The 23265-nt window shown below is 41.7% G+C and overlaps 1 long non-coding RNA gene across 2 annotated transcripts in view; it reads right to left on the bottom strand.

The window, feature by feature from the left end:
- Nucleotides 1-380: 380 nt before the first annotated feature.
- The window catches only part of LOC147601823 (uncharacterized), a 36986-nt gene continuing 14101 nt past the window's right edge, over nucleotides 381-23265 (bottom strand). The window contains exons 2-4 of one of the 2 annotated variants that reach the window (XR_015257864.1): nucleotides 15807-15875; nucleotides 5058-5157; nucleotides 381-1583 (exon numbers count right to left, since the gene is read on the bottom strand). This is a non-coding gene — a long non-coding RNA (uncharacterized LOC147601823). The remainder of the gene's footprint in view (nucleotides 1584-5057; nucleotides 5158-15806; nucleotides 15876-23265) is intronic. The other variant, XR_015257865.1, reaches the window with a different exon arrangement.

Raw genomic sequence — 23265 nt, 5'->3', positions numbered from 1 at the left:
CCAGATGGGTAAAAACACTGGATGGATACAGCATATAGCCAGCTCTAAAGTTTGTCATTAATTCTTCTGGCCACTTTTACAAGCATTATTTTTTATTTTAAGCATCAGAGTGTTTTTAATAGTTTAAATCTCAAGCCTGTAGTGATTGACACAAAAAATAAAGGATGGCTTCAGCTGCCAGAGATATGGACTGCTAAGTGTTCAGATGTGTGAGGTGCCAACTTATGAAGAAAAACAATGAAGGAAAAACATTTTCAGTTCACCTTATGACTGCTAGTTAATTGTCTGACATTTCAAAACCCTGTGTTCACCCATCTCACATTCTCACACTCTAAATGAGAGACGTTGAAAACACTGAAGAAAATTATTTGAATTTTTTTTTAATGGAAATGACAAGAGCTTTTAGGTTACATTTATGAGTCAGAGAACCTCAAAGATCATTTGTACACAGTCGTATTGCGTCCACTGAAGCCAAGCCTGCATCTCAAAGGCTGGCTAGACAGGCTGTACACAAATACTGTCCTGAGGACCCCCTCTGTGTGGCGACAAGGCTTCCTTCAGTTCATTATTGGGCCAACATCGCAGCTGCCAGCCTGCTGTAGGTACAAGCTTTAGGGTAGAGGACTTGTGATGCAACCTACAGCTGGAAAGCAGGAGGTGGTGGAGCAGCAGCCCGGGCTCAGCCGCTGGTGGGCAGAGACCTCCCGACACCTACGCTCGCCACACCGACGCTGGGTCTGGAGTGCTGCATCCTGGAGAGGGCAGTGATGAATAATGGCACATAAAGCAGATCCGCGCTCGTGCCCAGCTCTCGCAGCTGCGCCAGCCCCCCGAAAGCTAGGTGCTTACAGCATGCCATGAATATTTTGCATATTACAGCAGAAACCAGCTGTTGCGTCTAGGCACCTATGGAGCATTTTCAGTATTCCAAATATGCATCTGTCAAAGCCCTGTTGAAATACTGTGAAATACTGATGGTGGAGTAAAGTAAACAGGAAGGATAATAGAAAAATTTGCCTCTCGCAAGACAAAAACAGAAACAAGAGGCGCTTCCGTCCTTACAGTTTGTGCACGTGGCTTGGGAACAAGGCTGGCGGCCAAAAGCTGCCCAATTTCGCCTATCGAGTGTCCCTGTGTTGGGAGGGAATGTCCTGAGGAGCTGGCTGGCCACTGACATTTGGAAAATGAATGAATTGTGCTTGCCAGGTGCTTGAGAACAACATTTGGCACAAAATAGCTGGCATGACACGAGCTTGCGGGCTGTATTATTATTTCCTGTTCTTCTAGACCTTCTCATTGTGTCAGGGGACTAAACACAAGCCTGTTTCAGAGCACATCAAATATTCCAAGGGGGATAGTTACAGATGTATTTACAGTATATTAATTCTATTAACGTATCTAACTAGAGTAGAATTACTTATGAAGTATTATCCCAAATTATAACAGCAGTGGAGACCTGAAATGCATCTGGAGTACGCGATGTGGAGACGCTGGGAAAAGCTCAGGTAAGAAAACGTGAGAAGTGGCGTTCTGTTGTCCGTAGTGGGATTGCATCCTCCCCCATTTCTCTTGCTGCCCACAGCCTAAAAAAATAAAATGCATTAGTCACTTCTGATAACAGGAATCGTTGAACCTGTTTGAGTTAACTCTGTTATTTCCAGAATTTATGAAACAGATGAATGAGTTTTGCAGACCTGGACTGCCATTGCTGTTGAGAGACCTCCTTTAACTAGGAATGGGATAAATCCCTCTCTCCTTCCCCACCTTTAACAGTTCCCTCTTGTTTTTTAAACACCACTCCAATATTTCTAACCTTAATATTCACCACGGCAGAGGTCAGTGAAATCAAGCATAAGACCTGATCTAATACAGCAGTCTGGCGTGCATTGCTCCAGAATGACCTTTAAATCCTTAGCAATCCCCGTCTTTTATAAAGAAGACACTGGATCTTTCCTGAAGAAGAGGCTTTGTTCCTGGAAGCTGCAAGTGCTGCTCACGGCACACCGGCATCAGAGAGCCTGTTCTTACCTACTTCTGTTGCATGACTCAAGTCACATACGGTAGAAAGTTAATTTTGTAATTCAGTGGCAATTATGATTTACCAATACTTTTTATAAACTGTAGAAAATGCAGTTGCAGTCAAACAGAATTACTCTACAGCTGGATAGGAGCTCTTGCAAGCTAATTTGCTTTCTACAAGGAAAAATTACTTGATTTTGAAGAGTGTTGACTAGTGACTGGATGAACGGCACAAGTAGAAAAGCCACACCGGAAACAAGAGCTACCTATTTCCTCCTGACATGTTAAGGTCTGCCTGTCTCACCTGAGTTTCCTGAATTTTTCCATATTCTTCAGAGATTCACACAATTTGGCCTTTTGATCTTTAAAATAAAGGTGAATCAGTAATGCAAAATGTAACATTTTATTAATGAATATGCAGGAGGTTCCACTCTTCACTGGTTTTCCTTGTAACTGCTGAGGGACAAACTTCACTTGTGACATGGGTGTAAAATGTGCTGCACTGGCAAAGCTCCAAAGAGAAGCAACTGAAGGGGTCGGTAGTAAACATTCACATCATTCAGCCTGGGAGACTTCAAAGGGCTAAATTTTCATCCTGCTCATAACAGATTTGAAAGTTACAAATGGTAGTCTTAACCTTAGCCTTTCCTTCATCTCCCTCCGGCTCACCAATAAATCTCTGGTATTTACTGAAATGTACAGCTTGTTTAAGGACACCGAGATGCTAGACGTTGTTTCTCCTTGACTTCACAGAGACTATTCTTGTCAGGATCATATGACTTCAAAATGAATACCCATCCACTCAAAAAGTTCACCTAGGCCAAAACATTAGGGGACTTACCTTCTCCCACAGACAAATTCACAGGTTTCACCGGAAGGAGTAGGAAATTTAAGCTTTTATACAAGGTAAACAAAATCAGAGTATGATGGGGGGGTAAATAATTACTTGGAATCTAATAAAAACATAGATGATCATTTATTGCATTAATTCACTTGCATTAATGATGTAATTAACATCTGCTTAATCATAGTGTTACCGCAACGAATGAACAAAAAAAAACATTCATCCAAGTGCAGGAACATTCTCTTTTGGGGAGAAAGGGACATAGGCAGGACATTTTCAGCTTGTTTGCTGATTAGATCTCAGTCAAGATTACACAATGAAATTAAATGAAAATGCTCAAATTTTGATATTTCACTACCTTTGGAAAATAAATCCTTAATAAATCTGCTCCATTCTGCAGAATTCAAGTAGGGCTTTGCAGAATCCATGACTCTGGGTAGACACTATGGTAAACATTGGGATGCTCATCCTTGAGGTAGAAGCTCTTAGCCTTTCAGCTAACAAATTTGGGATAGAATTTACAAAGGAACCTATGTTTCATTGAAAGGAGAGGGATGTGAGCTTTTATGTGTTTGTGTAGTTTAAGAATATGTGATATTAATGAGATTTCAATTCCTGAGTATGCACTTTTGCAGATTTTACACCTTTTCAGGATCTGTGCCAATGTCAGTGTAGTCAAACATGAAACTTCAAAGCAGTATCCTGATTTTCTAACACTATGCCGGCTGCTGCTTCTGCCTGGGGTCCTTCATCATTCTGCATTTTAACAAAGTACCTATGGAAACGGTTCTACCCAGCGAGTCTCGTACCACTTCCATTCAAAGCTCAGCCCCTTGCAACACACTATTTAAAGAAAGAGTAACACAACAGAATGGGCATATTCACAGTTTAAATCTTAAATGAAATAGCTACAAAGGCAAGCAGGAAATGTTATGGTGGGGACCTGTACCAGAGATACCAAACAAAACCCTGAAGCAAGAAAATAAAAATTTCTTCCAAATTCTTGTAATCGATTATGTATGTTCAATGGCAGGAGAGTGCTCATCTTTCTTTTCTGCTGAGTAACCCTCTGAATATTCTTTTAATCAGAGTCTTGCTGTAGTAGGAGTTTGGGTGACCCCAAGTCCCATATGCCTCCCACCCACCTTTCCTACAGGCTAATGCTGTCAGCGAGAGCCAGTCCTCTTTCCCCGCAGTCCGTGATGTGGTGAGCACTCCAGGCCGTCCAGACCTAACCACTGGCCTCTCACACCTACCCAAAGGAGTGGAGCTGCCTAACATCTCAGATAATTTATTTTTTGTGGCAGAGATTTCCCTGATTCGTGAGCAGAACATAAAGTCGATAGATCTCAGTCCTCAAATCACTGTCTTGCAACGGGCGCATCCCCTTCACCTGCACAACCACTACCAGCGGGCAAAAATGCTCAAGAGTAGCGACTAATCAAATAGACTATGATAACAAACCCACGTCTCAAAGCAGAATATACCTGCAGGTATGTGTATCAGGCTTAAATTCATTAGAGGATCTGGGTCTAATTTATAAGCTATTGTAGAAATTCAGATGCTCTCTAACTGCTTGTTTTGTTCAAAACTGTCAGTATCTTGGACATGGGAAGTGCCTACTTCCTCTTGTATTAAGTGAAAGGGTGAATTAGTGGAATAAATCACTCTCTTTAGTCTTTTGAATAGCTGTGCTACGTTTCTGTCTTACCCTTTAGCCTGTTATGCCGAATTGCCCTATTTCTTACAGTTTGATATTCATATGGTCTTCCACGCTTCCAAGCCTTTTCACCCATCTTCAGCTCTCTTGCTCCTACATTGTCCTTTTTTACTCAGTACTATCGCTGCTGACCAGGTTGCATTAAACACCAGTTCGTTCAAGACCATTCTCTATCCCTTTCCTGTTGTGATACAGCATTGTGCTTTGCGACCTGCGTTACACCTCCCAGGGATCTGACTTTTTCTAATGTTACCCTCCACGCTAGCTTTCATTTCTCAGCAGAAACATGCATGCTGCTCACTACACAGCCTGCTCAGCTCCCTGTGCCCCTGAAGCCTCCTCTGGTTGCATCAGGCTGAGTAAACTGCATCCTCTGACTCCTGACTTTCCCCGTTTTAGCTGTGAATTGGCAGCATTCTGGGTCAATTAAACCATTCTGGGTCAATTAAACCATTCTGAACCGCAGGGTTCCACCTTCAAACCTTTGTGGGACCAGAATCCAGCTACATGTCCTGGTGTTGGTCTTTGGCTCGTCTTGTAAGAATAGGAATCACAGGGAATGTTCATCAAAAGTCTGTGGAAAAAAAAAAAAAAAAAAACAAGTAAAATAATGCTCTATCTCACTTATCTTTAAATCTATATATATGCAGCACTAATATATATGAATAATTACCAGCCATAAGAAAATAACATGTAATGTAGCTTACAAATTGCCTGGGTTTTTTTGTGAGGGAAAGGATGACATTGAGACCTAGCCAGGGTGGATCTCCTATTGCAAACCTTTGACCAGGTCCATGTGCTGCTCAGGAACTGATTTATTCAAGTCAAGCCTTGGGTATGCCTGGTCCCCATCTTCTGTCAGAAACAAAAATAGGTTTATGGTGGCAGCTGGAGAGCGAGGCAGCACGTAGTGTCACTACGCATTAGGATGAGGTGAAAGAGCAACCAGGGGGGTTTCTTGTGAGACGCAGGAAAGGCTGCTCGTCCTCAGGGCTCCAGAAAGCTGGGGCTGGCATGCCTGTGTTTTGGAAGCGTGAGCCGCACGAGTCAGGAGGCACATGGGTCATGCCTATGCGGGGCCTGCAGTAATTCACGGCAGAGGCACAGTACTGCTACAACACCCTAAAGCACTGAAGTGTGCATCCTCCCACAGTCAGGAGCCCTCTCTGCTTGCAGCTTTGATACTTTCCACTTAAAAATCACTTTGTGAGTCCTGCTGCCTCCCCTGCAGCTGAGCCAAGAGGCTGCTGCTTCCAGCAGCTCATGGGCTGCCTTTCCTGCCCTGGGACCATGCTCTTTCCTGGCTGCCCAGAAAGCTGCAGGGAGTATCGCCCTCACCCACCGCTGCTGAAATGATCTCTGCTAACTTATGCCAGAGGCCTAGTAATATATGCGCATATATATATATATAATGTATGGATTGTGCATATGTGTATATATATTGCATCTACAAAGATGTGTTAACGTGGACATGTTAAAGGATGGAGTTGGCAGCCAGAGCACACTAACAGACCAAGCCCATCTCTGCAGTGAAACCAGTCAAAGGGGTTCATAACCTCTGCTGGGGAAAGGGAGGCATGGTGGGCAGCTTTGGCTGGTAAGCTCAGAGGTCAGTGAAGATCAGCAGGTGTGAGAGCAACCAAAATTGTACTACACTCCTGCCTAGAAGGTCCCACACTACCCCACCTACTCATCTCTGTCTCCATCCTACAGGTCATCCATACCATCCATGGCAGTGCAGGGAAGACTCCATCCCACACACCGTGCTTCAGCCTTTAAATGCTGAAAATCCCTCCAGCTGAGACAAGCTAAAGCTGTTAAAGACAAACTTCAGACACCTCACTTTAGTCAGACATAGGATATACTGACCAATGCCACCCACCAGCGTGGCAGGAGGGTGCTGGGCAGGTGGTTACTTTCAGAGATAGCCGCGGTCTTCGCATGCTCATGTTTCTGAGACCTGCAAATTTATTTAACGTAGCCAGCACTCATCTATTTTCCATAGTATTTTGAAAGTGCCTGGCATCAAAATTCTTACTATTTATAGTTCTACATGCAACTTAATATTTATTTCAACCACCAATAGGGATGCTTATTGTAAATGTCAGTGGATTATTTACTATGGCAAATTAATTAGTTACGTAATGATTCTCTTTTTAGGGAGGAGAGACTGTTAATACCTGTTGGATTACTTGAGCATTATGATGCTTTGAAGTTCTTCAACATTTTTGGATATTTAGTTCAGGACCATGCAACTTTAAAGCAACTGGTGCAAATAATATCCCAGCGCTCAGGCGTAAAGAGAATTATTTTGTTTAACTAAGGTATTAACAGTACTTTGGCTCAAATGAACATGTCAGTTGTCCTAAATTACAATGAAATTCCAGTTAAAGCATATAGGATGGGAACACTTCATGAATTTATTTTGATGAATGTTATTATGGTGATTATCTGCTGTATTAATAATGATAGGACAACTAAAATAAAGTATCACCAGCTGTGACTAACCAGCTAAATAACAGTAAATTTTTCCCCTTGTGCCCTAAAATAAATTTTAAAAAGAAAAAGATGAATACTGAAAGACAGAAATTCACATTGTTGTGTACTTTAACTCCCTTTGATGTTTTTGGAGTGTTGTCACTTACATTTTATTTGCACAAGATGAATGCATACGCAAACAAATGCTTGCATAGGAAATGCGTAACTTGATATAAAAGGGTGCAGTTCCCCATAAAATATGACAAGCTACATGCTCACAGCTAGCACCACAATTTAAAAAAAAAAATTAAAACCAGAAACAACACCCAGCTACTTACTAGGCTGGCAAAGTGCACACACACAAGCTGGGTTTTTCAGCTGCAGAGTGCTAGAGGTTTTGTATATGACACTAGGGAGACCATGCTGACAAATTTATTATTACTGGAGGCCCTGCGAAGCAGCCAGAGACACAGAGCAGTAGCAGATGCAAGTTCTCCAGCACGGGACTGGATGGGACTGAGTTAACACTTTTATTTTGTACAGCTTATACTTAACTTGTAGAGCTTAGTAGGTAGACTTAGAGCTCAAGTAGGTAACATTCACTTCTTTGTTACCATCATTTAGACTCTATTTGAAGATGCAACTTTTTTTTTTCCGATGTAATTTTATTTTATTCCTTTCCAATTGAGAAATAAAGGATTCATTATTTTGTTAGCAAACACCATCAGTCCACCCTACTTTTAGAAACTCCTCAAGGTCAAGAAGGATGGGAAGCTGTCAGGAAACGGCTCCAAAACCTGCACTACTGCAAAGCAGAGAGAAAACACATCTGAAGGAGCTCTCATGGTGGTGGTGGTTGGGGCAGGTCTAATGATCGGCCCAGAAGAGCACACAAGCAGGAAATTGGGGAAACAGATGGAGCTGTGAGACAGGGAGAGGGGAGGGTGTAAAGCTGGTGAGCTAAGCAAATGGGCACCATTGTTACCAAACCCAAGAAGCTCTTCTACCGGAAAGATTACAGATTGCAATTAGCATCTGAGCTCTTTGGTGTCCTGAAATCTCTGCACCCAGGGGTCCCACTGAGCGATCTGCAAGCACAGCTTCCCACCTTAGAAATAATGGACTTGGTCAGAGATTTTTGCCATAAGATTTATCTGTCTGAAAAAAATGTACTTAGCATAACCAAAACACCCTGTAGGAGCTCCCACCTGGGAGCAGACACGTTCCCTTGGCAGCTCCCCTGTCCACAGCTTCCTTGCCGCCTCCATGAGGACTCTGGTCCCATTTGAGGAACTGTTTGAATTGAACTCAGTTCTTGAGCAAGTGTGGTGGGAATATGAAAAGTATCTTCCACCAAGGCCCTATGGCATGACAGGGTTATCCATACTGAAGCTGTATGTTCTGAGTGTTGTTTCTCCTTGTTCGGAGTCATCATTGCTTGGAGTCACATTAGCATTCACACAGCTTTAGTAGGAAGGAAAAAAAAAATTGGTGCTGTTAGATTACATTCTGGTTCACATACATTCAGCAAAATAGCTATCTAGTCCTGGGAATAATTAGTGAATTTAAAATGCTATTACAATTATCATTATTTATTTATACAGGCTGTTAACTTCTAGCCATCCTGAGGGTCTAGGCTGGCGTAGCATAATTCAGGAAAACAAACCAACCACGGGCAGCTTTGTTAAGCCCATTTTTCATCTCAAGGCTACTAGGAACTTCAGAGAATTAGCATCCCCATTACTGAAATGAGAAATTGGATCGCCAGTTGATCTGGTTGATGTAACTGGACATGGTCTCTTCTATTCACAGCAAGTCTTTATCTAGCTGTGAAAAGAGAATCCTAAGAGGTCTGAAAAGGCCTACTTGCAAATTAATAATAAAAGCTTTAGAGCCCATAAAGACACTGTAAGTACTTGAACTAAGTTTATCACACAAAAAAGGGCCAAGGTTATCATTCATAGACCAAATTATATATATTCTACATTCTGGATTTTTAAATATACCTGAACAGGTTTGAGAAGTCCTGCCAATGACTACAGAAGTGTTTAAGGTACAGGCTATTTTCTGGTATCTCTGTGTCATATGTTTCCAACATATTAGCATAATTTAAAACGAGATATGTGTAAACCATGTCACATATGTATTCAGCAGGAAAGAAGCACGTAACTCAGCTCACACTCCTAGCAGACAAAAGAGTGGAGATCAACCCGTTTTAAAAACAGTATTGAGCAAGTTAGTCCATGAAAGTAAAAACTGCAAAGAAATATCAAATCTTTCCTTATGATTGACTGTATTGACAGTAATCTGCATCCTAAGACTGGAGGAATGTAAAAAACATAATTTTGACAGTGACCATTTCATTAAACATATATTCACATTTCAGTTAATATCCATTTGATCTCCTCCTAAATGAGAGTCAGCTAATCAATCTGAACATAATTTAGAAGGTTCTTGGGTGTCAGCTCAAAAAATGCAATCTCTCTATAAATTAATTATTTAAGAAGTTGTATGCATGGGCCTGCAGTAAGTAAAAGTAGTGCTATATGACTAAAATAGCAAATTTCACATCTAGCTACAGAAATGACTGGACCCTAGGTAAACTCTTCCTGAAGATATCATTCATCCATGGCAGATGATATGGTCACAAAGGATTATGAGTTTTGTAGTTTGAACTCTCTTGCAAATCAGTTTGGGATGGAACATAATTGGACTTCCAGCCAGCACAGGTGCCTTTACCCTCCGTTCCCACTTACAAACATGGAGATTTCTGCCAGAAACCCAGGACAGGTTCAGCTGAAAGCTACTGTCTCTCAGCTCATCAAAGTGATGCCATCAGGATGCCTCACAGAAAATCAGTTTGTGAAGAATCTCAAGGGGAAGCTCAGGAGGTTCATGTCCCCTTCTCACAGCTACAGCTACATGGCACCAGCAGCGCCCATGCTGCTTCCAGGGCATCTGCTCGGCCTGGTCCCAAACCTCTCCAGGGATGTAAATTCCTCTGCCTCATTAGACAGCCTTCTCAGAAAGTCCTATGCAGAAAACCAGAATGTTTGTAATGTCTAAATGCATGACTGTTCACACATTTAAGATGAGATTACTTTAAATTTACTGGAACGAGCACTCAAGCAGAGAAAGTTTCAGAAAATCCATGAGTACTCCAAGATGATCTGGGGAGGTCCCGGAGGACTGGAGGCTTGCCGATGTGACTCCCATCTACAAGAAGGGCCGTAAGGAGGATCCGGGGAACTACAGGCCTGTCAGCCTGACCTCAGTACCTGGGAAAGTTATGGAGCAAATCATCTTGGGTGAGATCACTCGGCATATGAGTGGCATCCAGGGGATCAGGCCCAGCCAGCACGGGTTCACGAAAGGCAGGTCGTGCTTGACCAACCTCATTTCCTTTTACGACTGGGTGACCAGACTGGTGGATGAAGGAAAGGCTGTTGATGTGGTCTACCTGGACTTCAGCAAGGCCTTTGACACGGTCTCTCACAGTATTCTCCTAGGGAAACTGGCTGCCTGTGGACTGGGTAGGTATACCCTTCTTTGGATAAAGAATTGGCTAGGGGGCCGTGCCCAGCAGCTGGTGGTTAATGGAGTCAAGTCCAGCTGGCAGCCTGTTACAAGTGGTGTCCCCCAGGGGTCGGTACTTGGGCCCATCTTGTTCAATATCTTTATTGATGACCTAGACGAGGGGATTGAGTGTACCCTCAGTAAGTTTGCAGATGACACCAAGTTGGGTGGCAGTGTTGATCTGCCTGAGGGTAGGGAGGCCCTTCAGAGGGATCTGGATAGGCTGGATCGCTGGGCTGAGCTGAATGGCATGAGGTTCAACAAGGCCAAGTGTCGGGTCCTGCACTTTGGCCACAATAACCCCATGCAGCGCTATAGGCTCGGAGCTGAGTGGCTGGAGGACTGTGAAGAGGAAAGGGACCTGGGGGTGTTGGTTGATGCTCAGCTGAACATGAGCCGACAGTGTGCCCAGGTGGCCAAGAGGGCCAACGGCATCCTGGCCTGCATTAGAAATAGTGTGGCCAGCAGGAGCAGGGAGGTAATCATCCCCCTGTAGTCGGCACTGGTGAGGCCGCACCTTGAGTATTGTGTTCAGTTTTGGGCCCCTCACTACAAGAAAGACATTGAAGCCCTGGAACGTGTCCAGAGAAGGGCAACAAAGCTGGTGAGGGGTCTGGAGCACAAGTCTTATGAGGAGCGGCTGAGAGAGTTGGGATTGTTTAGTCTGAAGAAGAGGAGGCTCAGGGGAGACCTCATTGCACTCTATAGCTTCCTGAAGGCAGGTTGTGATGAACAGGGGTTTGGCCTCTTCTTCCAGGCAACAAGCAGGACCCGAGGAAATGGCCACAAGTTGTACCAGAGGAGGTTTAGATTGGACTTGAGGAAAAACTTTTTCTCTCAAAGAGTGGTAAGGCACTGGAACGGCCTGCCCAGGGAGGTGGTGGAGTCTCCGTCCCTGGCAGTGTTCAAGAGGCGGCTTGATGAGAAGCTACAGGATATGGTTTAGTAGCTGTGGCAGCAATGGTAGTGGGAAGACGGTTGGACTAGATGATCTTATAGGTCCCATCCAACCATGTGATTCTATGATTTTATGATTCTATGATTCTATGAAAGATGGTTGAGGTGCATTCTCATAAGCAGGCCTGTGCTAAAGACAGGTAAAAAAAAGACCTGTCTTAGGATGACGCTTTTCCAGCATGTTGCATGGTACAGTGAAAAGGAGGTTCTCATTGAAAGGTCAAATGTAGTGTCTTTTCTTGGCAACATGTTGATCCAGATTTATTGCAGACTTGTGCTTTGAGAAATTTACTTTCCCCTGAGGAGTTCAACTTAACATTTTCTTTCTATATTGCTCGAGTTATTCTAGATAATGCAAAAAGCACGCTACTTAATAAAATATTTCAGGTCTTCATGCCTTATTTTAAATGAAAATACTGAGTAGGAAGAAAGGGGAACAGAGGCCGAAGATACCAAGTCTCAGTCACTCCTAACTGAAGTCTGACTGTTGTCATCAATATAGATCTCATCACGCTGCTCCCAAAATGGAAGGTAAACACGGTAGCCGAAATTTTTCTGTACGTAACATTAGTGATGTTCTTGCAGTGCTTTCGACTTAATATGATATTCATTACTTTCTGACAGAGACTGTTACGTAGGATGCTGCGAGCTTTCAATTTGTCGATGCGTTTCTTTCTAAAAGTAGGTGTATTTAAGTGATAGGTGTAAGGGAGAGACAAATCAAGGCAGAAATCGGAATAAATCCATCTCGTAACTAGGCAGTGCCACATGCCTAGTGTGAAGTCTTTTTGTATGCGAGATCACAGAGACACTTTTCCCATGAAGTGTGGCACGTTGTTACTCACTTTACAACTGACCTCGATGAAAACATGTAGCCCTCATTCGGCAGCGCACCTTAGGGCACGAGCAGTTGATTGCTGAACCAAGAGGAATCAAAATCTCGGTATTGCCAGGCTGTTGCTTTCATGCTTAAAACAGCACCAGAGAAATTAATTCAATGCCAGCGTTGCTAACTGGCATCTGCAAACTAGCCTCTTTGGCAGGCTTGTGTTGAGGATTTATACCAAACCTTTTCTAGGCCTGTCTTTGGTAGTACGATTTTTTTTAGTAAGAGACAGTGCATCCTCAAAATAAAGCAGTTCCTTAAAGCTGTATATTTTTAGTCTCCTTCACAAATGCTATGTTTTAAAATAGAAAATTACGCCTACATCTAGAATAGAAACCTCTATGAAAATCGCATCTACTAGGCAGACATCCTAGAGAAAACGCAGATGCACCCTGGGTGCTTGAGGGCACACACAACCATTAAACAACCCATTTTACCACTGCCCTTTCCGTGGCCACTTTGAAAACTGTGTTGCTGAACCAAGTTAACAATCTGAGAGGGACAGTGTATAAGCACAGTCCCGCTTTATAGCGCTGTGGTCAGACCTACAGGCCGCTTCAATGCTCTGGGTGCGGTCATTCACTCCTATGTGGGGTCTGGCAGCATCATGTAATGGGATTTTTGTAACTGTCTTGAAATAGCCCAAAAATAACACCCATCAAGCAAAAAATAATAGGAAGTGAATATTTTTTGGCAACATAAATCAATGTCAGATTGATTTCTAGGTGCACACTGCCAGTTTTCTACTAAAGTCTTTAGTACTGGCTTTCTGGATACTAATAGGAACAATTCAATAGAAATGGGAGCTTTTTCTCAAGCTAATTCCAAGAGGCAGAATCTCCCGGTGATGGCAGAATGTGTTCATCTTTGAATCCCAAAAGCTAGAGAAGAGCAGGATCAGCTTTAGTTTTGACTCAGGGAAAAGTAGGAGAATTTATGGGGGAAAGCAGTTCCTCCCCTCTCTAGGCGTGGTCAGCTGTCCACGGCACCATAGCCTAAGCAATTGTGGCCATTGAGGTGTCAGTGGTCCTTCCATAGACATGAAGGAGAAGAGAGAGGACTCTCCATCAGTCAAATCATTCTAAGAATTCAAAGCATCTTTCTTAAGATGGGGTGAACCACTCCCTGGATGCGTCTCTCCCATAAGTTTGTTCTTAAATGCTATTAATCTCTCTGGAAGTGTCCATCCACACTGAAATGTAAAGAATACGTTTCTCCTGACCACATAAGTTGAAAAAATAAAAAACATTTAGGATAAAAATCCTCATCCTTGATTACTATTGTAGGTACGGTGTTCTGGAGTTTAGTATGAACCTTTAGGAGAAGCTTATAGGAGAATGGCTGGACTGTGTTTTTGGGAGCTTGGTACCCTGTGTCTTGTCTGGAGATGGCTGGGGAAGTCCAGTCATCAAATCCCACATCAATCTGACAGGCACAGCCTTGAGAGTAAGGCTTTGGACTCCAGTCTTCTTTTTACACTACCTGTATATCAATCATCCAGCTGTCAGCTCTCATGTTCCTATTACAAACCTATATAGGGATAGTTCATATTCACAGCTATTTCATTTGTATCTGCTGGGATTAGACACCAGACAGTGAGACTTCTCCTGAAGCTGCTCAATTGCATTAAAGAAAGGAAAAAGTTTCTTGTCTCTTGTGGTTGCAAAGACAGAAAACATGGCATTTTCAAGCTCAAGAAAATCTAGGAAGCAAAAAAAAACCCCAAGATTTTAGTATATTGTGAAATGTCATGATTTTAATGTTCTGATTCATGCATTTTGAATGTCTAGGGATGGCAATTTTATAATGTAAATACAGACTCTTAGCTGGCAGGCTGCACATCTAAAAGGAAATAAATTTAATCAGCTAAAAAGAACACTTAATATGTTTCTTAAAAAAAAACGTGGAAACAGTGTCTCAGTTCCTATTTTGCTGTCAGACCAGTGCAACTCTGACATAAACAATGAGGATTACATCCTGAACTCAGTTTTCACTTCTTAATGCATTATATTAAAGTCTCATGACTTCCTACCAATAATTAAAATGCCAAATACTGTATTCATTTCTTAATCCCGCTGACTTATTGTTTTCAAGGCTGAAGTAGAACTCCCACAGATGTCCGTAAGACCAGCAAAACACAAAGTGGTTTCACAACTAGGCTCAAGTGTTTAAAAAAACCCTTTTGTTTTCCTTTTTTTATATTTTTTTTTAAAAGAGAACTGCAATCTTTCTTGAGAAAGATTATGATTCATTTCAAATACCAAAAGCCCCTACTTCTTTATTCCAAAAAGGGTTTTTTTTCCTCATATTCCAATTTCCCAATGCATTGAAATAAATTTGTGTTTGATCTGGAGATTTCAGAGTCAATACATTAACAAAATCAGATTTCTAACAACATTTCAAAGGACAGAGACAATAATGCTTTCCTTTGGTCTTCTCACTTCAGAGCTCCTAAACTTCAGAGTACACAAATGTCTTACACTTTATTTGCATCCTCAATGTTACAAAACAGAGTTCTGCAATAAAGAAAATGAGCCTGTCTCTCAATAGTGTTTCCAAGATTCCTGACAATTGGTGCATCCTTTGCATCACCACTGAGTCCTGAGCTGACACTTTGCAAGATCACAACAGCTCCCCAGACATCTCTGTTTCTAGCAGGTTATACAAGTTATCCCATTTCATTTATTTATTTATTTATTTATTTAACCAAATTGGAGATCAGAAATTACTTGCTAGTAAACTGATAAAGATGTGGTGCCATCTTTGGTCTGTCTGTCTATTCCCCAAATCCGTGACAAGCGGTGAGGTTTTGAAACTGAGACGAATGTAAGACCAGGAATCAGATGGGGAGGTTACTGTGATTTTCAAGACTTTTCCTGTTCACAAAAAAAAAAAAAAAAGCTTTTCTGCCCCGTCTCATTTGTGTTCACAAACTTGCAAATGCTCCTGTTTAGATATTATCACCAGAATACAGAGTACACGGAGAGACAAGAGACAGCTTTCCTTGTATTTATGGCAAGATTTAAAGAGAAAAACATTGGAATTTCCTTTACCATGGGGCTCACAGGATTAACAACCCCGAGAGCTCACTGAACACTGCTGTTTTTTTAACTTGTGGTCCACCAACACCTATGAGTTCAAAGGCTGCTTCCAAGGGGTCTGCAAGGTTTATTCTCAGTAGACTGCACTCTATGGAGTCTGACATAACACTGGAAAATTTGAAGGGGATCTAAAAATAAAAAAAATAGATAATAAACGTGCTTGGGAGCCCTCATACAGCATAAATCAGGCGACAAGCAAAATAAAGGAGTAAGATTTCTACTCACCCTTAGAAACAGGTAGTGGCAGGACCCAGTAGATAGAGACTAGACAAGTGCGAGCAGATAAGGAGAAACCTGTGGGTTGGAAGAAAAGTTCTCATTTTGCTTGACTCAACTCTCTTGTGATGCTGCTTGAACTGTCAGAAGAAGCACTAGTGACAAGTAAACAGCCAGAAGGAAGAGCTTTGCAGTGACTTGCAGAAGCTCAGAGGGTCGGTGGCAGAGCTGAGAGCAGAAGTCACACTTCCAGTCTCCCCCTTGGTACCTTCCCAGTCCTTCATTTCCTGGGTTCTTCTGTGAAGTCTGGGAGTCTTGTTTTTCAAGGCAGCACACAGGAGCCCAGGATGCATCACTCATAACACCACCCATCGCTAGGCTTCAGCTGCTGCCTGCCAGCTCTGCTGGGTACTTACCTGTCCTGTTCACCAACAACCTGCCTACCAGCCAGTGAAAAAAAAAAAAAAACAAAAAAAGAAGAAAAATAACTATAAAGAGGAAAGAAGGAATGGAGGAGAGGACAAAGAACACTGGTGAAACACTGGAACGGGTTGCCCAGAGAGGTGGTATATGCCCCATCCCTGGAAACATTCAAGGCCAGGTTGGACGGGGCTCTGAGCAACCTGATCTGGTTGAAGGTGTTCCTGCTCCTTGCAGGGGGGTTGGACTAGATGACCTTTAATGGTCCCTTTCAAATTAAACCATTCTATGATTCTAAGATGTATTTTCTGTCTGATATAAGACAGCTATTATTTTGAAACTGTTCTTTATAACCTACTAAAAGTATAAAGTGACATGTAAGATGCAAATGATTTCTAAAGCTATACTATGAGAAAGTACAATTAATTCATGCTGTGTCAATTGGAATTGGAGTCTAGTCCCTCTCTCAAACTGTGAAAGAAGAAAACCCAACCCGTAATTACTACATTCTGTTTCTACTGCAAGAAATAGCATGTATTTTTTTTAAAATAATTGATAGCTTTGTCATTCATGTAACTTAAGACTTCATCCAGTCGAAGAACCAATTGTTCAATTAAGTTGTCTCTTGACTTCCCAAGCTTGTCAGTTGAGCAAAAGCATGCTTGGCTTCCTCCCCATTCACAATGGGGGCTTACACTTATTTTTGTTTCAGTATTAGTACATTTCCAGTGCCTGGAGATACATGTTGTAGGAAGAAGGCTACGCTTTGCAGTTCACTTACTCCAGTGGAATTTGATTCCATTACATGAATCAGAGACCTGGAAATCATTGATGAACTGAGTGTATTAAATTAGCATTCTAACAATCACATTTCTCTGTGAAAAAATAAGCCAGTGCTCTCTAGTTAGGCTTAAAATATAAGAGAAAATGTCTTCCTAAGAATGTAAGGCTATAAATTCAGGTGAAACAAGCTAGATTTAAGCAAAGAGTTGTTCTGACTGTTTAGAAGAACAGATGAAATGGCCTTTCAGTCATTCCTGAACATTACACTATTTTACAAAATAAACACTGTAATTTGTCTTTTATTAGACAATGTAGCTCATACACCACGGGTCATCACAGTCAAGCCGTAAGCCTGACCCGTGCAAAACACATGACAGTGCACAGTGGGGGAGAAAAGCTGAGATCTGGGAGTGAGGGATCTGATTTTGGACACCGCTAAGTGCATGAGTCCTACCCTGCCCTCTGACCCTGACGGGACAAATGCCCAGCATGTGTCCACCAGGCCGTTGCTTTGATCTCCTTGCAAGATCCAAGCCACCAGTGGGGATCCCCATGACACCAGTCCCCAAAGTTTGATGCCCCTTGTTCACATGGGCTGACACCAGGATGAGTGGGTGCACAGGGAATATCTCGGAGGCCAGGAGCCCTCTCTCCTTCACCTCACACACAACCTCTGCCAATCGTCTCAGAGCAGAGGTGAGAATGAAGTAAGCTTTTATATTTATGGATGGTAGGATATTTCCAGAAGAAGAGCTAACTGCTGAGGACAAGAAGTAAGAGCTCAGCTGATGCATATGTGCTGACTAATACCAGCACAGGATCTGTCTCGAAGCATCTTGTCTAACATTTTCAATCAGTCAGGAAAGAAGGAGCTTTTTGTACCTATCACTTCACAGTACCAGGAGAAGTGACATTATTTAAACCAGTGCTGGTGTTCTGCTAGGCACTGTAGATGCCAATAAGAGGAGGTGAAGAGCACTCCTCAAAGGGTACAGCTCAGAGAAAGTCATGCTCAGGCTACTGCAAGGGTGACAAGAGATTCTTGATCATTTTGTGGAATTTCTTTTCTCTCCTGTGTTGAAGGAGCAGTAGGCAATCCGCAGGAGGAACCATGACCTGGCGCTAAAATAAAATATATCACATCTGAAGGCAACAGTATTAACATTTTGCAAAAAAAAAAAGTGAAATTTGGAGGGAGGAATTAAACAATTTCACAAGGGTGCAAGAGAAGTCAGGGCCTTATGTAGCACAAGCAAAGGCACTGCTCAATTTCTGTCCTCCTTCCCTCCATGTGTGGACCGTGCTCCATGTAAAACAGAAATAAAGGGAGAACAAAGGACTCATTCAAATTCAGGATTTATACATCAAAGTGACTCTATTCTAAGTTTTTCCCAAATATCAAAAGATGCCCATATGGCACAGAAGCAACCTAAAGATGGTACAGAAAAATTAGAATGATATTCACTGCAGTAAAATATTGGTAACTGTTCAGAAACTAACAGATGTCCATGGCTCAGCATTTTAAAATCTGCTATTCTGTCACAGTGACATTTACAGTATGGTAATAATAATTTTATAATTTTATCAGCTCAAATTACTTTAATTTTTAGCATTTGTAACATATAAAATCTTACCAAAACACATTTGATAAATAACTGGTAAGTACTTCTTTACCAAAATATTAAATTATATCTATATTTAAAAAAACAGTATATATGATTCAAAAATAAGTGGCAAAACTTTTTTGAAAGAAAATATAGGAAACCAATGATTCATCACAGAGATGATGAGTCTGCTATGATAGTAGTATCATGGCAGCATTGTCAGATCTTCTTTTTATCTGAAACTCTAAATTTTAGGTTCTCTGTCTTTTTTTTTTTTTTTTGGTGGTTTGGGGTTTTTATTTCTGCCAGAGTCTAACTTTTCCACTGACAATTTCAGATATGTTTCTGAAAAGCACTACTTCTCTCTGCAGTCATTTACCAAAGACAGATTTTAAAGAGATTTACATAAAGTAGCTGTTGCTATTCCTGTGTGTTAAACATTGAATTAACCAGTTACACACCTTTCTCTACTGCAAATCTTTTAAATTGCAATGCTTTTTCCAGCCAATTATAAAGTCCTGTTTTCAAGCAATGTGATTTCTAATTTAATAAATTAATTTAAAACGAAGCCAAAGATTAGCTAACGCTGCCCAGTAATTGTAACTGATGAATTCTTTTTCTAAGATCTCTAAATAAGTCCATTTTTACATACACAAATCATTCTAACTTAGATTGTTCTATCTATACATTTATCTTCTAGATTATTTAGTTAACATCTAACTGCATATTATAATTCAATTTTTATATGATTTCAGGCTTTCCAAACCATTGACTCAAGTTCTCTTGCAGAGATGAAGGCCCATGGGACTTAGGGTTGCTCTCTTTAAGAGAAACAATGAATACTTCTGAGCAGCAAAAGTAGTCAGGAAGACAATAAAGGACGTAAACAGTCAATAGTCACACAACTTATTTTGTCTTATATCTGTACAGATCTGTTTCCAAAAGCACTGCGTACCTCTCTCTTCCACTGATTTTACCTCATGAGAAGTCTTTGTGGAAAACTAGACTATATTTTGAAGGAATTGAGGATATGAATGAATGCTTGTTTGATTTATTAGAGAGTTAGTTAATTTATTGGTTTTACATTGCATTTTCCAAACATACACTGTTTTTTTTTTCCTGCAGATTTAAGTTGTATTTTCTTCTTATTTACAATTAAATAAAAGCATTTGGACAACTGATTTCCAAAGCCTCCATTTAAGAGCCCTTTCACCCATTTCATCACGGCCTGAACCCCCAGACCACTTTGTTCACAGGTGCTTGCAGAACGGTGGTGGGAGGACATAGGGTCCCATCTCTCCAGCTTCTCCGATGCCCGTTTTCATAGGCTGCTCCCAATTGTCATCGAACCATGGGCAGTGCCAGCTACCTCAAGACACCGCATAGTCCGTTGAGCCACAGGGTCTAACCTGGCAATATCCTGACAGACCCACTTACATTTCCTTGTCCAGCTGCTTTGCTGCACAATAGGAAAAGCATTTCAACTACTTGAATCCCCTTTTTGCACAAGGACTAGCTGTCCATCACGCTGAGGTTTTAATTGGAGGTGGGTTTCCTATTATGGCTCCATAAAGGTTTTCTCTCAGTAACTGCATGTTTATCTATAGAAACACAACAGAAATATTCCAGTACCCTATAGTATCCCCACTCTGCTGAAAACCCATGCTGTGTACCATGTTTTTATTAATCAACCATTCTTATTAATAATTATTCCTGCAAAGCCTCATGAAAAGAAGCCTATAATGTTCTCAGTAGCTTCCTCCCTTCCCTCCTGAAACTCACACATCCGCCTTTTTTCTAAATTGTGCTAGCTGGCTAGTGAAGAGTCAGCTTTGCGTTGCCATCAAAGCATCTAGCTGCAGAAGGGCACCTGAGGTCACCCCGGCCAGTCCTCAAGGAGTGCTGCCGACTTCCTGGCTGCCCGCAACAGGAACGGCATCACCCACAGTGACATCTTATTATTATCATCTTCCTCTTATCATCATCACTGTGAGCCTGGCCAGGGCTCTGGGCGTGTAAAACCAGGCTAGATTATCACTCGTGCCCAAGCCCAGACGATCCCACTTCCCACCACCCCCACATAACTGCCAATTACACGGTTTCTCACAGTGCCAGAGCAAGGAGCTCTCTCCTTAGGACAGCGTAATCACATCTGACATTTGACAACTGGAGAAGGAGGAGTGGGCTGGGGAGAAAGCAAAGGAAAAGCTCCATCTCCTCTTCTCAGCTGGGAATCTCAGGACTGCATTCAAAGCAAAGCAGGACGAAGGGCCTGAAAACTGTGGGCAGCATCCGATGAAGAGGCTGTTAATTCAGAAGAAGGTAATACATTTGACAGTGGTTTATTTGTTGCATTGTAAGTTCTTTTTGAGAAACAATATGAAGAGAGAAAAAAATACATTAGAAGGGATGTGAAGGGCCAGTCACAGGAAAAGCTGGGGAAATGAGGGAGGTACTGATAAATAAATAGCTGTTCTTAAAAATATGACACACGCACCAAAAGGGACATTTCCCTTATTTTAGGCCCTCCTAGCAAGCAGTGTCATCAAAAGCCCCCTGTCCATCCCAATACAGCTCTTAGGTCTGTGTTTTTGTTTATTATGTAGTGGCCTTAAATTCAAAAACAAAAGAGAGAAAAAACAAAGATTACTTTCAGCCCTGATCTACACCTTTGAAACACACAGGGATGCTATCACAGCATTCTCATTTCTCCACGCTCATTAGCGCCAGTGCACATTTGCTCTTCCAGAGAGGGAATAGGAACGGCTCCTCCTGACCCAGGCTGCTTTCCACAGGCTCCCTCCAAACAAGAGGAGGCAAACGGTCCCCCAGGCCCTGCCATCCCCTTGCAAGGACTATCAGTTCACATTAGTCACAACAAACCTCCTCCCATCACGCCGCTTCTGCAGGCTCCTTTGCTTGGGAACAGTTGCTGGGCTGAGGCTGCTCAGCTCTTATCTCCTTGGGTTGCCAACAAAAGAAATTTGAGGTGACTGACAGGCAGGGCCACACTCGATAGGTTTGGGTTGTTTTTCTTTTTGTAAAAGAGATTTTGTTTGTCCTCTGGAACTGCAGCCATCAAGCTTTAGACTGCAAATCCCAGACACATGGAAGGCCAGTTTCTAAATCTGAGAGGCAGGCATAAAAGCTTGATTATGAGAAGTGGAGGGTTTTTTTATTCATTTCATTATTTTCAAAGCTATTTCTCAGGAGACTATAGGCAGTGCACCTTAAAACTTTGTCCCTGATACTTTAAAATTTACTTTTAAAAAAAAAAAAAAGTGTTTTTCTTCCTTTTATTGGCTAAAAAGAGAAAGGGAGAGAGCAGTAAGGACAAGATCCATGCATATTTTCTAAGAAGTGCCTTCTCCAAAAGTAAATATTGCAGCTTTTATCTTTAAAAGTGTGCAGCTGGACCATTTTGAGAGCTTCCCAGAGCACGGAACTTCTGAAGGCAGTTCCCGAGGTCGTTGCTTTTCCCCACCTTGCTCAGGCCCATGCTTCTTATTTAGTTTTCATTTCAAAGCCTGCTATTTCCAAGAGCACAGCCTTTTCAGCAGGGCGGATGTGGCCACACTGAGAAGGCTGGTCATGCTTTAGCAGATGTTATTTAACATCTGTTACTGTGACCTCTAACTTAGACAAAGCACTAACATTTGTTCTTAATAGTAGTTAAAGTTAGGATAAGGAAAATTTTGCTATATTATAAATCAGGATTTGTTATAGCACTAACCCTAAACACTAAAATTAAAACCTATTACTAACAGTGGTTTCAGAATAAGTACAGTGATAACAAAGACAAAACGTAAAGTTTGTTTCTGGTGGGAGTTTTTTGGGTTTCAGGCAACTAACAAGATTGAGGAAGATGATGTCTCCTCTTCCTATCCAGCACTGTTATAGTCTATTCTGTGAGAGGATCAGCTTATCAAAACCAAAGTGTGTGTATTTGGGTATAGGTGTCAAAGTAAATAATTTAAAATCTGTATATAGAGTATTCTGAGATTAATTCGATGCACTTAAGTTTTGACAGGTTTACAACCTACCATGGATTTGGAGGAAGCGTGCGGAAGTAAGTTAACGACAGCCAGAAAAAAAACACAGGCAACAGCAGCAGAGCCCACAAAGAGCACTGGGCAGGAAGAAGGGGAAAAGAAGGGCCAAAACTCCAGAATTTTATAGTAACTTCTGTTGTATAGAATCATAGAACCACAGACTGGTTTGGGTTGGAAAGGACTTCAAAGATCATCCTGTTCCAACCCCCCTGCCATGGGCAGGGACACCTTCCACTAGATCAGGTTGCTCAAAGCCCCATCCAGCTTAGCCTTGAACACTTCCAGGGATGGGGCATCCACAACTTCTCTGGGCAACCTGTTCCAGTGCCTCACCACCCTCACAGTAAAGAATTTCTTCTTTATGTCTAATCTAATCTACTCTCTTTCAGTTTAAAACCATTAGCCCTCGTCCTATCACTGTACTCCCTAATAAAGAGTCACTTCCCATCTTTCCTGTAGACTCCTTTTAGGTACTGGAAGGCTGCTATAAGGTGTCTCCGGAATATATATTTACAAAGTATATATTCTTATATATACATATATATATAAAAGTATATGGTTTTACATATGTATACTTTATAGAGCATTTATTTAAAAAGTAATTACCTT

Source organism: Chlamydotis macqueenii, chromosome 2, assembly GCF_036417535.1.
Source record: "Chlamydotis macqueenii isolate bChlMac1 chromosome 2, bChlMac1.mat, whole genome shotgun sequence".
In the NCBI taxonomy this organism is placed as follows: domain Eukaryota; kingdom Metazoa; phylum Chordata; class Aves; order Otidiformes; family Otididae; genus Chlamydotis; species Chlamydotis macqueenii.
Note: the sequence above shows the minus strand (reverse complement) of the source record. Positions and strands in the feature narration are given on the sequence as shown.